The sequence below is a fragment of the Leptodactylus fuscus genome, chromosome 3 (assembly GCF_031893055.1).
Source record: "Leptodactylus fuscus isolate aLepFus1 chromosome 3, aLepFus1.hap2, whole genome shotgun sequence".
NCBI classification, from domain to species: domain Eukaryota; kingdom Metazoa; phylum Chordata; class Amphibia; order Anura; family Leptodactylidae; genus Leptodactylus; species Leptodactylus fuscus.
The window spans coordinates 115224690-115240897 of NC_134267.1; positions in this window are offsets into that span (position 1 = coordinate 115224690).

Below are 16208 nucleotides of genomic sequence, written 5' to 3' on the forward strand. Positions count from 1 at the left end.
CATATACATATCTGGTATCCCCATAACTGTTACAAGCTACATAATAAAATAAAGATAATATTTAATGTGATCACTAAATGGCATAAATAAAAATGCCAAAATTGTTTATTTTATTTAACTATTAACAATTTCAGGTTAAATATTATTATAAGGTGTCTGAGTATATTTATCTGCGCCCTTCTATAAAGGCCACATAACTTGAAAAGGTCACTCGTATTTTTGAAATTCCATTTATGAGTCACCCTGTGAAGGGCCCTCCCATGTTTTTTTTTAACATGGGACGTTTGAGACACATTAGGATTGCCTGTGTTAGTCTTGTGTATATACTGTCCCTTGTGCAGTCATTAGATCCAATAAGAGATAACACCAGCGGAATGCCGGAGCTGAACCTAGCATGAGAAGACAGCACTCCATTGATTTTGCAAGTACAATACGACTTCTCCCACCGTACAGGTTGCACAATGCTAATGCCAACCCTGATTATAGCTGAACATGGCAGATCTTGTTTGCATACTGAACCCTGCATTATATCTGAGCACAGGTCTCGCTACTTGTGTACCAGCATTGCATTACATCTAACTACAATTGAGAACTATTGAAAACTCTATTGATTGTCCCTCCTAGGGGAATACAGATCTGAGAACCAGCATTATTACTGATTATTATAGATATCATTGCTAAAGAATACGTTGCTATTTGCTAACTGTTTAGATCTATCATTGGCTTCATGTAATGGAAACAAAATAATATTCAGTCTCTCTTCGATGCATTTGGATCTTCTATGCACCCAGTTCTGATTCACTCCACTCGCACTAATTGCAAGAAGGACTGGGTGGGAAGAAATTGTGATAAAATGTGCTTGGGCTGGGAATTCCCCAGGAACCTTATTTCCACAAGGAATAAAAGACAGAATTTGTAGCTTTGTAATTAACCTAGAAGGCACTGTGCCTACTTTAATAGCCAAATGGTAACTGATAGACTCCCTTTAAGCTGGCTATTCCTATGAGATAGCTCTCAGCACAGTCTACAAGCCTCTTTCCCATGACATCTGCCTTTATGTGAGTCCTTTAACCATTTGTTTACTTGCCACATTTATTCTCCTCTTTAAAAGCTGTAAAATAATGCAGTCACTTAACTATTTTTATTCCCTCTTGTTTGAGACAAAAAACTTTATCAATAAGACACATCTATATTTTGTCTATGTAGGCTTCTGATACAAGGGAATCCTTTCTCCATATGAGATTGCATACAGACCAATACTTTAATTTGATGTTTTTCTTGTATGTGTTTCATTCATTTTAATATATCACTATATATTATGATAAAGACGATAGTAACTTAGCTGCTGAAAGAGAATAAGAGCTTTGACATCAGTAAACAAAGATAACAAGTGTATAAAAATGCTATTTAGAGGATTTTGGTTTGATTAGAATTCAGATACCAAAACTGAATAGTACAATAATGGCTTGGGTGGGAATAATGGTTTGTGCTTGTGTATTCCCCATGAAGCAAGGGACATCTGGCTAAAGAGAGTCTTGGGGCTCGACTCCTTTTTTATTGTGAAGCTGAATATATAGAGGCTTTAGCTGGCAAAACTGGGTTAAATGCTTGTTGCCTTCTCTGCCTTAGGCCATCTAGCGTATTTAGGAATGATTAAGTACTGCAGCCTGGAAAGGACCTGTCCTGAGCGTTCATCTCTGACTTCTAGCAGAAAGGAGAGGCCTGCAATGACAGAGGCAGATGGATGAGTCTCATTAGTATGGAGAAGCAGTGAACCAGGCTGCCTTTACAGAGCTGTCCAAAAAAGGAGCAAATGAAAACAGTAGCTGGGAAAACCAATACATAGTTTAACCCTTCCACAACAGTTTATGGAAACTTACTTGAGGTTAAACTGTGTTATTAAGATGTTAAAGTTATACAAGTTATACATGGAGATATTTATATGAGTTCACTGACCGTAGTAAAGATATACAATCAGTATTTCTTCAGTCTGATAAATGCCTATATGCACAAATACGGTATAATGTTGGTGTTGAATTCAGTTTAGCTAAAAAGTCAGCTTAAAAATAGTAATCCACTTCCTTCTCTCACTAGTTACCCATATTGTACTATATATTCTCTCACTTGCCAATGTATCACTGCTTTAAAAGGTCCTAATAGGACTGACACATTACACCTTGGACTAATAAAGTCCTTTACTTTTTCTATTTTTGGAGTTATGACTAGAGATGAGCGTATAGTGAAATATTCGATATTCGATTTGAATAGACCCTCAATATTCGACTATTCGAATGAATATCGAATCCCATTATAGTCTATGGGGAAAAAAAAATGTTTGTTTCAGGGCAAAACACTATTCGAACTAAGGAGGGTCACCAAGTCCACTATGACACCTCAGCAAATGATAACACCTCTGGAATGCAACTGGGACAGCAGGGGAAGCATGCCTGGGGGCACGTAACATGCCCAAGTTCCAGTTTTACAGCACTATCACAGCCTATCAACTACACACTTTCCACACTCAATACAACCTCTATGGAAAGTGGAAAAATACCTGGAAACCGTCTTTCCTCCCCAATTGTATGGACAGAAACCCAAATTTTAAGCGAAAGAAACATTACGAAGCACCCCTTTAAATCACGTTACCCATGACAACCACAAATGGTATAGGCAATAGGAAATCCAACAGTACCCATCCTTAACTGTCATTGTGAATGTATGTGTGTGTGTGTGTGTGTGTGTGTGTGTGTGTGTGTGTGTGTGTGTGGAGTTCATCACAAGGTTGACAGACCCAACTCCAAATGCTGCAGCACAAGCAACCAGCAGTCAGACTAAGATTGTCTCTTCTTCAAGTAAGACACAAGATTCTTTGGAACCAGAACAGGAAAACCCAGTGATTGCCATTGCAGCAGTGCCTAGGCCATCTTTCAGAGCAGTTCATTCAGAGATTGAATTGGAGAAAAATAAGAACATTTACTGTGATCGAGTCTTCATGCACACTAGTGGGCATAGACAACCTAACATAGAAGATCCTCATGCTGACCTGGCCTCATTACTGAACAAGATCAACCAGGATAATCAGGGCTGGAAACATCCATCAGATCTTACCGAAAGGCCCTTTGGGTGAGTAGAGCCTGTAACCAGCAGAATGTTAGGCCCTTATGGTGAGTTGAGCCTTGCACCAGCAGAATGGTAGACCCTTATGGTGAGTTGAGCTTTGCACCAGCAGAATATTAGGCCCTTATGGTGAGTTGAGCCTTCAAACAGCAAAATGTTAGGCCCTTTGGGTGAGTAGAGCCTTGCACCAGCAGAATGGTAGGCCCTTATGGTGAGTTGAGCCTTGCACCAGCAGAATGTTAGGCCCTTTGGTTGAGTAGAGCTTTGCACCAGCAGAATCTTAGGCCCTTATGATGAGTTGAGCCTTCAAACAGCAGAATGTTAGTCCCTTTGGGTGAGTAGAGCCTGTAACCAGCAGAATGTTAGGCCCTTATGGTGAGTTGAGCCTTCAAACAGCAGAATGTTAGGCCCTTAGGGTGAGTAGAGCCAGCTTAGTTTTTGGCCTTTTTGTTGGAGTGGAGACTCTAACCAGCTTAGTTTTTGGCCCTTTTTTAATGGAGCCTCTAACCAGCTTAGTTTTTGGACCTTTTGTTGGAGTGGAGCCTCTAACCAGCTTAGTTTTTGGCCCCTTTTGTGAGTGGAGCCTCGAAACCAGCTTAGTTTTTGGCCCTTTTTTTAATGGAGCCTCTAACCAGCAGAGTTTGGGGGAATCAGGGTGGATTGAGCTTCTTGGGTGGTAAGGAACACCCCCCTTACAGTACAGCGCTATAGACTTTACTGTGAGGAAAGGTGTTCCTGACTGACTGTCAGAAATGCCCTTCTGACACTGAAGAGCTATGGTAACAGCATCAATAGCCCGGGCACAAAACGAGAAACCAACCACTGTTGGCTTGCTAGTGGTGTATCACACCGCATGCGCCCGAGGAAATGAAAAATCCTGTTTAAGTTAATAAAAAAAAAAAAAAAAAAACGGGCTTACATGCTTCACACCAGATTTATTATGTATTTTAGACACTTTTTTGATATGTCTAACATGGGGGTGATATTTGCCAGGAAATGGAAATGGACTTAAGAAGTTAAAATTAAGTTTATCATTTCTGTCATAAAGTAAGCCAGTTAACAAAAGTATAAACCTATACGTTGCGTTGTCCCGATAAAGTTTCAACCGCTCATCACATGTTCCTCCTTCTTGACCTGAGAGCGCCACCTCTACTGACCATTGTTAATAGCTATCTGTTCCCATTCTGGTGATTGATGTCTGTTGGGTATGCTGCCACCTCCGCCTTTTATTGTACATTGCTCCACATGTGGTTGTGAATATTTCACAGCCACAATAGGTGAGAGGCTAATTGGTTTTTTTTCTGGTATCCAATGCGATTCCCCGACACTGCTACACTATATGGTTGCTCAGTGTCTGTTCCTCTTTTTGAGTATAAACCTATATTATTATCCCACATTGAGGAAACACAGCATTTTTGTTGCAGATTTTGCTGCTTTATTTTGAGTCAAAGTCAGAAGTAGATTTAACAGAAGGGAAACGTACGAGAACTGCCCTTATATTTTCTATTCCTTTTCAAACGACTCCTGACTTTGTCTAAAAAAAAAAACGCAGTGAAATCTGCAACAAAAAAAGCTTTGTTTCTACAACTTGGAGCCCTAGCCTTAAGGTACACCAGATTTGTCATATAGCCCTGGACTTTGAGATGAATCTGGCTTGTTTTAGACCGTCTAACCAAAATTACACAGAAGTAATAAATATGCCCCAATGTAGTAGAACCGAGTTTTGTAAATGCAGTAGGGACGCCATTGTAGATTTTATACAGCACAATGAAACAGCTAAATAAATTCAGCTCTGCTACTGCTCTAAGAGATTCTCTCATTTAATATATTTCTTTGGAATTAAAGAAAAACTGTAAGACTTATTTATAAAGTGTAAGAACAGCGGCCTGCAATTGCCATTGTAGTACTCCTCTCAGCAAGCACTGTCCCCGGGTTACCTTGTTTTCTTTCGGTTCAGTCCATGCTATTCCATATAGGCATCCATAGGGTGGGCACGCCCTCTCTCTCAGTAACTTTAGCGTGTAACAGATACATCTGTGAGCCCGGCTCAGCCAATCCCTCAAACATCATGTTTAATTAATCCTGCTCAGCCCTCTGAACTGTGCCTGAGCAACAGTGGTCCTTGGTTTCCGGTTCCTGTCAGGATTTCATGTTTATTCTGGAATTTGTGAAATCGCAGCATTTCCGCTGCAGATTCTGCAATGTGTGGATGGGATTAGCCAGAACCCCATCCACTTTACAGGTAATGTGAAACACTGTGTTTTTGCAATGTGTGGACCCAGCCTAAAATAAGGTCTGTTCTTCTTAATCATTTTTTTATTCAAAAAATATAAATTTGTGTTTTACTAGATAACTAGCTTTTCAACAAATCATGAGTTTGCGGTACTCTATTTATGAGTATATGTGTCTATGTGCGGCATCCAGTGGTTATGAATTGTGCCTCTCAATGGTTTTGATGGCATGTTACAGTTAGGGCCAGAAATATTTGGACAGTGACACAAGTTTTGTTATTTTAGCTGTTTACTAAAACATGTTCAGAAATACAATTATATATATAATATGGGCTGAAAGTGCACACTCCCAGCTGCAATATGAGAGTTTCCACATCCAAATCGGAGAAAGGGTTTAGGAATCATAGCTCTGTAATGCATAGTACAGTACAGATGGACAATGACCCCAAGCATACAGCCAAAGCTACCCAGGAGTTCATGAGTGCAAAAAAGGGGAACATTCTGCAATGGCCAAGTCAATCACCAGATCTTAACCCAATTGAGCATGCATTTCACTTGCTCAAATCCAGACTTAAGGCGGAAAGACCCACAAACAAGCAAGACCTGAAGGCTGCGGCTGTAAAGGCCTGGCAAAGCATTAAGAAGGAGGAAACCCAGCGTTTGGTGATGTCCATGGTTTCCAGACTTAAGGCAGTGATTGCCTCCAAAGGATTCGCAACAAAATATTGAAAATAAAAATATTTTGTTTGGGTTATGTTTATTTGTCCAATTACTTTTGAGCTCCTAAAATGTGGAGTGTTTGTAAAGAAATGTGTACAATTCCTATATTTTCTATCAGATATTTTTGTTCAACCCTTCAAATTAAACGTTACAATCTGCACTTGAATTCTGTTGTAGAGGTTTCATTTCAAAACCAATGTGGTGGCATGCAGAGCCCAACTCGCGAAAATTGTGTCACTGTCCAAATATTTCTGGCCCTAACTGTAGATATTGTGCTAAATTGGTTTGGAGTCCTTAAAGGGGCTCTATCATCAAAATCATGCTGATAGAGCCCCACATATGCGTGAATAGCCTTTAAAAAGGCTATTCAGGCACCGTAAAAGTTATATTAAACTACCCCCCCCCCCCGTTTTAAAATAAAACCCTAAAACAGAATGTGATAAACTTACCGAACGTGCACGGGGGGCGGGCATTCAGGGTGTGCCATCTTCTTCATCCACGCCTCCCCTTCCTCCGGTGTCCTCGGGTCCCGTCCTCCTCCGGCGCTTGCGAACTGACATTGCTTAAAAAAAATGGCCTGGGCACATGCGCAGTAGCCGAAGTAGAAGCAGCATGCTACTGTGCATGCGCCCAGGCCATTTTTTTAAAGCAATGTCAGTTCGCGAGCGCCGGAGATGGACGGGACCCGAAGACATCGGAGGAAGAGGAGGCGTGGATAAAGAAGACGGCGCACCCTGAATGCCCGCCCCCTGTGCACGTTTGGTAAGTTTATCACATTCTGTTTTAGGGTTTTATTTTAAAACGGGGGGGGGGGGGGGGTAGTTTAATCTAACTTTTACGGTGTCTGAATAGCCTTTTTAAAGGCTATTCACGCATATGTGGGGCTCTATCAGCATGATTTTGCTGATAGAGCCCCTTTAACCTAATCTGAGGTATGGTAGTGGTAATTCACAAACATTAGTTAAAATGGGTGAATCATGCACATTATTGTAGTATGTCAAACTAACACTAATAGTATCAACTATAACACCTAGAAACGGAAATACATATATTTAGTGCAATAAAATTGTATGATGTGAGAAGCGTCTACTGAAACATGTATAATATTTGTTCATAATTAGTTTCACAGTTTGAGAACTAGCCACCCGCTGTTGTAATTTCCAACAGAAAACGCTATAAACACAATAAAGATCATGTGTTTAAGTCATTTGTGTTGCCAGAAGTGTTACATTTGATGAAGGACAAAATATTAAGGAAATTGCTGACCATCACCAATTAAACTATAATAGTCTCATGTTTTTTATTCTTGTTTTAGCTGTCAGTATGCAGCTTCTCTTTCATGTAAGGTAGTGATATGTAAAAAAAAAAAAAAAGTGAAATGAAAAACAAAAATATATCTTATAAACCTGTTTATGCCTACAATGACCCCAAAATTTCAAAAGCTGTGTACATTATATATGAAATGTAAAGATTGAGAGTCCTCAGTAGTTGATCCCTTTTTAATGGCTAACAAAAAATGATGACAGATTGCAAGCTTTCGAGACTACTCAGGCCTCTTCCTCAGGCATGGTATAAACACAATATCTGAAGGCAAGTACATTTATACAGGAATAGAGTGTTTGGTGCACAATTTGATGGAATGCAGTCATGCAAATAAATAAGTTCGAAACAAACTAACAGTTCACAGGAAGGTTCTCTGAGTTTATGGTCACTGATCAGTGATGTGGTGTCTAGCTGTTGTAAGAGGACATAAAACCATGTGACAGATTTAACCCCCTTGGAGTGTGTTGAAGGTAATCATTAGGTCATCCCTAGCCTAAGGAGGTGGTGGCGCTCTGAAGGCCTATGAAGGAGAGACCAAGACCGGACCAGACCAAGAAGAACTGGGAGTGGCAGTGGATCTGTGCAGGTAAGCGGACACCAGGGGGGATTTTTTTTTTAATCACTACACAGCGTGGAGTCCAAAAATTGAAACAATTTTTGGACTACATGCTGTGTAGTGAACAGGATTGTTTTTAAAATCCGATCTTTGATTATTAAAAAAATCCCATTGACTTGCATTGGGATCGGAATTGGGATCACGATCGAGTTTGAATGGAAAATGATCAGAAATCGGATTTTAAAAACGATCATGAAATTTCCAGATCTGCTCAACCCCAATTACAAAACATTACAAACACTAACAATAAGTAAGTAATAGAGATGAGCAAACAGCACTCGATCGAGTGCATGTTCGATTGGATATCAGGCGAGATGTTCGATTCCAGTCGAACACCATGTGGCAAACTCACTAAAAATTAGATTCCCCTCCCACCTTCCCTGGCGATTTTTTGCAACAATAACTGCGCAGGGGAGGTGGAGCAGGATCTACGACAACCAAGGCAGCGAAAAAGTAATTGGCTGGCTAAATCAGGTGACCTCCAATTTATAAGAATAGTGGATTTAATATCTGGTTCATATGAGATTGTAAACTATGTGACTGTGAGACAGGGATAGATGTACAGGCAGGGTTAGCTAGGGATTACCTTTATTTAGGTAGGAATGTCACTCACCCAGCTCTTTGGGGCTCTATCTCATCAGGATCCCTGTCTGCTTGCGATATGCGCGAGCTGACTTTTCCCCATAAGAATGCATTGACCAGCATTGATTGGCCAAATGCCATACAGAGTACAGCATTCGGCCAATCAACGCTGGTTCTGCCGGAGGCTTGTCTGTGAGGAGGCGGAGTCTAAGATCGGACCAGAATGGAGACTGCTGTGGACCGATCTTAGACTCTGCCTCCTCCAGCAGAACCAGCGTTGATTCGCCGAATGCTGTACTCTGTATGGCATTCGGCCAATCAACGCTGGTCAATGCATTCCTATGCCGAGATGTAGCAGTGCTGGCCGTGTTCTCAGCTCGGCTACACTGGGGATGAAGCAGAGCTGGCCGTGCACTCAGCTCGGCTACACCGGAGATTAGGCTCAGTACACAGCCAGCTCTGCTACACTGGAGATGAAGCAGAGCTGGCCGTGCGCTGAGCTCTGCTACACTGGATATGTAGCAGAGCTGAATGTGCGCTGAACCCTGCTGCACACTCAGCTCTGCTGAGATGCAGCAGAACTGAGTGTGCAGCAGGGTTCAGCGCACACTCAGCTCTGCTACATCTCTGAATTTTATACTATGTGAGACCACTGTGGGCAATATATTGTACTGTGTGGGGGTCACTGTGGAGCATGTTATACTGTGTAGTAGCCACTGTGGAACATATTGTATACTGTGTTGAGACCACAGTGGAGCATATATTACTGTGTGGTGGTCACTACTGAGCATATTATATACTGTACTGGAGCCACTGTGGGGCATTTTATACTGTGTGGGGCCCCTTCACTACTACAATTACATGTTGTTTTATAGCAGCTGTGAATTTACAGGCTGCAATAACATCCCATGGCGATTATAAACACACATCGTGCAATGTAAATACCGAAGGAGTCATGGTACTCGCAAAAGTACCAAAGTATCTTCAAAGAGTTGATCAGCAGGAGCCCTCATAGATCTCATAAACTGTTAGGACTCTGCAGATCAACCATTTCCCACTGCATGCAGCTCCCAGTACTGTTTACATGCTGGGCACTGCGCAGCTCACTCACCGTATTCTTGATAACAGTAATTGTCTGTACTATTGGATTATATTCCTTTGAAGTATCTGAAATACCACTGCAGCACCAATAACCATTGCTTTCAGGAATAAGCTGTAGAGAGAGGGCCCCAAACAGGTTTTGCACTGGAGCCCACAAAACTTTAGTTACACCACTGCTTTCAGGCAAAAATTATGCAACAGACAAATATCTCACACAATCCACAATATACATAGACACTTGGCTTTGTACATGCTAGGGAGAGTGAGAAGGATGCTGCCAGATTGTTCTGATAAAGGCTTATCTCTCAAAGAATAATAAGATCAGGCTGAAGCCCAGCTGCCTAACTTTTATCTCCCCATGTGCTGCCACTAGAATGCCGGGACAATGCTACATATTGAATAGTCATCTGATTCTGCTGAAATCAACAGGTTCTTCCAGTTTAAAAAAATGTACGACAAAAAAAGATGCATATGGTTATCCGGAAAGGGGCCTACAACTGCATCCATTTTATGTAGATTGCAAAGTCTACTAGGTGTACTAGTCTAATAGGTGTGCAGATGTAAGGACTCCTATGTAATGAAGGTAGGCTAAGGTGGTCACTTTCAACCATGATATCTTGGGCATTATACAACCTAGAACAGTGCTTGTGGTGTCATATCAAAGCTGAGTTTTCATGTAATACCAAGATCACAGTTATACCTGTAACATTTCCAAAGAAATTACTGTATGAAAACATAGTCAAGATTAGCAGCAGCTGTAACTGCTTAGAAATAGTAGCACAATGATACACAAACTGTACTTCTGGTGTAACAGTGTAACAAACAGATACAGATTGACTCCAGTGTTCTATCTCTTTCTTTCAGTTAAATATAGTCTTCTCCAGTCTCAATGTACTACATTTGCCTTTTCAGTATTATCTATGGATCTGGGTATAACTTTCTCTCTGTGTCTTTGAAATGTTCCTATCTGTCTAATCGCTTCCCACAAAAAGGGCTCCAATACTTTTTATTTATTTATTTTTTTAACTGTAGATTGTGAGCCCCATATAGGGATTACAATGTACATTTTTTTTCCTATCAGTATGTCTTTGTAGAATGGGAGGAAACCCACACAAATACGGGGAAAACATACAAACTTGCAGATGTTGTTCCTGCTGAGATTTGAACCCAGGACTCCAGTGCTGCACTGCTAACCACTGAGCCACCATGTTGCCCCTTCCAATACTTTTTATAATACCTATGAGATTATAATGAGTAATCATTGATAACGTCAGACCTGTATTTTCTCATGGTTGGCTCTCCAAGGTTATGGGATCCTTCTTCTCCACTTTCTCTATGCCTTCCATTTTAGTTGGTTTGTGCAAACTGAGAAAGGTTTTATTTGTTCAAATCCAAAGTTTTTGCAAAGTCCAGATCAAATGCAGTTTAAGAACCAGCTCACTCATCTCTATTGCTGGAATACCCCTTTAACCTTTCAACAGGAATTTTCTAATACAGTACATTATGGCTACTGTGACCAGGTTAAATGAAATATTGAGGAAGAAATTCTACTGACAAACCCTTCTTCAAATTAAAAATAAGAGATTTCATTGTAATTGTTTTAGCTTCATAGAAGAGTATGCTTATTGACAAAGAATCCAATTGTAACCTTCAACAGACTTTGTAATGTAAATGTGTAATAATAAATAATTTAACTACATGGGTTATGTCAGAAAAACTGGTCTTACAAAAGAAATCAAATTATTTGGCGCACACTAGTATTACAGACTTAGAATTGTGACAGTAATTGAAGGTGATTAAGTCCATTGCACTCCTGTTATGACAGTTGTTAAAATAAATAAAGAAGCTTGCTTGGAAAGTTGATTTTTAATCTTGATCATACATGGTTGAGTTTTAGGCATTTTACCAGAGAGAATATATGTGCTAATATATTATGTAAACAAGTACAAATCTGTCAAATTTAGAATATAAAATTATCGCTCAGCATGAACTGCTGTTCTTTTTTCTTGCAAACTTTTGGTGAAGCAGTTTTTAAATATATCATTCCACCATTCTAAATGAGAAAAAGAGAAATGCAGAATTGTATTACATCTAACGTATCTCATGTCTCATGGGTATACCATTTTTTATAGTATAGGGTTCGGCATTATGGTGGCGCTATGTTATGGAGATACAAATGTGGCAATATTTAAGGGATCCAATCTCTTTTGAAAAGCAATATTAAATATTGAACACAATGCTGAAACATGCCAACAAAAACTTTGAAAGGCTATGTTCACTCGAGGGAAAATAAAGAGGAATTCCTCTTCATTTTCTGCCTCCAGAATTTTTGCCCGCGGTCTAGCCATTACAGGATGAGATGCAGTGGATCAGCATTCTGGTGCGGCTTCCCACTGCTCATTAGGTACAGATAAATGGGCCTAATCATCAGGGGTCTCGAGCTGCAGACTCCGTGGCTGAATCAGCCACGGAATCAACAGCAAGATTGAGCAAGATGCTTCTTTTTTCCGCATCCTGCTGCAAACTCTGCCTCCCATTGAAAATAAATCCAATTCCGCCATGTGAACTCCAGAAGGTAGGATCACTAATAGAGATGAGCGAACACTAAAATGTTCGAGGTTCGAAATTCGATTCGAACAGCCGCTCACTGTTCGAGTGTTCGAATGGGTTTCGAACCCCATTATAGTCTATGGGGAACATAAACTCGTTAAGGGGGAAACCCAAATTCGTGTCTGGAGGGTCACCAAGTCCACTATGACACCCCAGGAAATGATACCAACACCCTGGAATGACACTGGGACAGCAGGGGAAGCATGTCTGGGGGCATAAAAGTCACTTTATTTCATGGAAATCCCTGTCAGTTTGCGATTTTCGCAAGCTAACTTTTCCCCATAGAAATGCATTGGCCAGTGCTGATTGGCCAGAGTACGGAACTCGACCAATCAGCGCTGGCTCTGCTGGAGGAGGCGGAGTCTAAGATCGCTCCACACCAGTCTCCATTCAGGTCCGACCTTAGACTCCGCCTCCTCCGGCAGAGCCAGCGCTGATTGGCCGAAGGCTGGCCAATGCATTCCTATGCGAATGCAGACTTAGCAGTGCTGAGTCAGTTTTGCTCAACTACACATCTGATGCACACTCGGCACTGCTACATCAGATGTAGCAATCTGATGTAGCAGAGCCGAGGGTGCACTAGAACCCCTGTGCAAACTCAGTTCACGCTAATAGAATGCATTGGCCAGCGCTGATTGGCCAATGCATTCTATTAGCCCGATGAAGTAGAGCTGAATGTGTGTGCTAAGCACACAAATTCAGCACTGCTTCATCACGCCAATACAATGCATTAGCCAGTGCTGATTGGCCAGAGTACGGAATTCGGCCAATCAGCGCTGGCCAATGCATTCTATTAGCCCGATGAAGTAGAGCTGAATGTGTGTGCTAAGCACACACATTCAGCACTGCTTCATCACGCCAATACAATGCATTAGCCAGTGCTGATTGGCCAGAGTACGGAATTCGGCCAATCAGCGCTGGCTCTGCTGGAGGAGGCGGAGTCTAAGGTCGGACCTGAATGGAGACTGGTGTGGAGCGATCTTAGACTCCGCCTCCTCCAGCAGAGCCAGCGCTGATTGGCCGAATTCCGTACTCTGGCCAATCAGCACTGGCTAATGCATTGTATTGGCGTGATGAAGCAGTGCTGAATGTGTGTGCTTAGCACACACATTCAGCTCTACTTCATCGGGCTAATAGAATGCATTGGCCAGCGCTGATTGGCCGAATTCCGTACTCTGGCCAATCAGTGCTGGCCAATGCATTCTATTAGCTTGATGAAGCAGAGTGTGCACAAGGGTTCAAGCGCACCCTCGGCTCTGATGTAGCAGAGCCGAGGCTGCACAAGGGTTCAAGCGCACCCTCGGCTCTGATGTAGGAGAGCCGAGGGTGCACTTGAACCCTTGTGCACCCTCAGCTCTGCTACATCAGAGCCGAGGGTGCGCTTGAACCCTTGTGCACACTCTGCTTCATCAAGCTAATAGAATGCATTGGCCAGCGCTGATTGGCCAATGTATTCTATTAGCCTGATGAAGTAGAGCTGAATGTGTGTGCTAAGCACACACATTCAGCTCTACTTCATCGGGCTAATAGAATGCATTGGCCAGCGCTGATTGGCCAGAGTACGGAACTCGACCAATCAGCGCTGGCTCTGCTGGAGGAGGCGGAGTCTAAGATCGCTCCACACCAGTCTCCATTCAGGTCCGACCTTAGACTCCGCCTCCTCCAGCAGAGCCAGCGCTGATTGGCCGAATTCCGTACTCTGGCCAATCAGCACTGGCTAATGCATTGTATTGGCGTGATGAAGCAGTGCTGAATGTGTGTGCTTAGCACACACATTCAGCTCTACTTCATCGGGCTAATAGAATGCATTGGCCAGCGCTGATTGGCCGAATTCTGTACTCTGGCCAATCAGTGCTGGCCAATGCATTCTATTAGCTTGATGAAGCAGAGTGTGCACAAGGGTTCAAGCGCACCCTCGGCTCTGATGTAGCAGAGCCGAGGCTGCACAAGGGTTCAAGCGCACCCTCGGCTCTGATGTAGGAGAGCCGAGGGTGCACTTGAACCCTTGTGCACCCTCAGCTCTGCTACATCAGAGCCGAGGGTGCGCTTGAACCCTTGTGCACACTCTGCTTCATCAAGCTAATAGAATGCATTGGCTAGCGCTGATTGGCCAATGTATTCTATTAGCCTGATGAAGTAGAGCTGAATGTGTGTGCTAAGCACACACATTCAGCTCTACTTCATCGGGCTAATAGAATGCATTGGCCAGCGCTGATTGGCCAGAGTACGGAATTCGACCAATCACCGCTGGCACTGTTGGAGGAGGCGGAGTCTAAGATCGCTCCACACCAGTCTCCATTCAGGTCCGACCTTAGACTCCGCCTCCTCCAGCAGAGCCAGCGCTGATTGGCCGAATTCCGTACTCTGGCCAATCAGCACTGGCTAATGCATTGTATTGGCGTGATGAAGCAGTGCTGAATGTGTGTGCTTAGCACACACATTCAGCTCTACTTCATCGGGCTAATAGAATGCATTGGCCAGCGCTGATTGGCCGAATTCCGTACTCTGGCCAATCAGCACTGGCTAATGCATTGTATTGGCGTGATGAAGCAGTGCTGAATGTGTGTGCTTAGCACACACATTCAGCTCTACTTCATCGGGCTAATAGAATGCATTGGCCAATCAGCGCTGGCCAATGCATTCTATTAGCGTGAACTGAGTTTGCACAGGGGTTCTAGTGCACCCTCGGCTCTGCTACATCAGATTGCCAGCGCTGATGTAGCAGTGCCGAGTGTGCATCAGATGTGTAGTTGAGCAAAACTGACTCAGCACTGCTAAGTCTCTGCATTCGCATAGGAATGCATTGGCCAGCCTTCGGCCAATCAGCGCTGGCTCTGCCGGAGGAGGCGGAGTCTAAGGTCGGACCTGAATGGAGACTGGTGTGGAGCGATCTTAGACTCCGCCTCCTCCAGCAGAGCCAGCGCTGATTGGTCGAGTTCCGTACTCTGGCCAATCAGCGCTGGCCAATGCATTCTATTAGCCCGATGAAGTAGAGCTGAATGTGTGTGCTTAGCACACACATTCAGCTCTACTTCATCAGGCTAATAGAATACATTGGCCAATCAGCGCTGGCCAATGCATTCTATTAGCTTGATGAAGCAGAGTGTGCACAAGGGTTCAAGCGCACCCTCGGCTCTGATGTAGCAGAGCTGAGGGTGCACAAGGGTTCAAGTGCACCCTCGGCTCTCCTACATCAGAGCCGAGGGTGCGCTTGAACCCTTGTGCAGCCTCGGCTCTGCTACATCAGAGCCGAGGGTGCGCTTGAACCCTTGTGCACACTCTGCTTCATCAAGCTAATAGAATGCATTGGCCAGCACTGATTGGCCAGAGTACGGAATTCGGCCAATCAGCGCTGGCCAATGCATCCCTATGGGAAAAAGTTTATCTCACAAAAATCACAATTACACACCCGATAGAGCCCCAAAAAGTTATTTTTAATAACATTCCCCCCTAAATAAAGGTTATCCCTAGCTATCCCTGCCTGTACAGCTATCCCTGTCTCATAGTCACAAAGTTCACATTCTCATATGACCCGGATTTGAAATCCACTATTCGTCTAAAATGGAGGTCACCTGATTTCGGCAGCCAATGACTTTTTCCAATTTTTTTCAATGCCCCCAGTGTCGTAGTTCCTGTCCCACCTCCCCTGCGCTGTTATTGGTGCAAAAAAGGCGCCAGGGAAGGTGGGAGGGGAATCGAATTTTGGCGCACTTTACCACGTGGTGTTCGATTCGATTCGAACATGGCGAACACCCTGATATCCGATCGAACATGTGTTCGATAGAACACTGTTCGCTCATCTCTAATCACTAATGCAAAACATAACAGTACTGACCAAGGTGCCCAGGGGTCTTAATGCTTATATGTATTATTTTGAGAGTCCACTGGTTAAAGTTACAGTCACATTT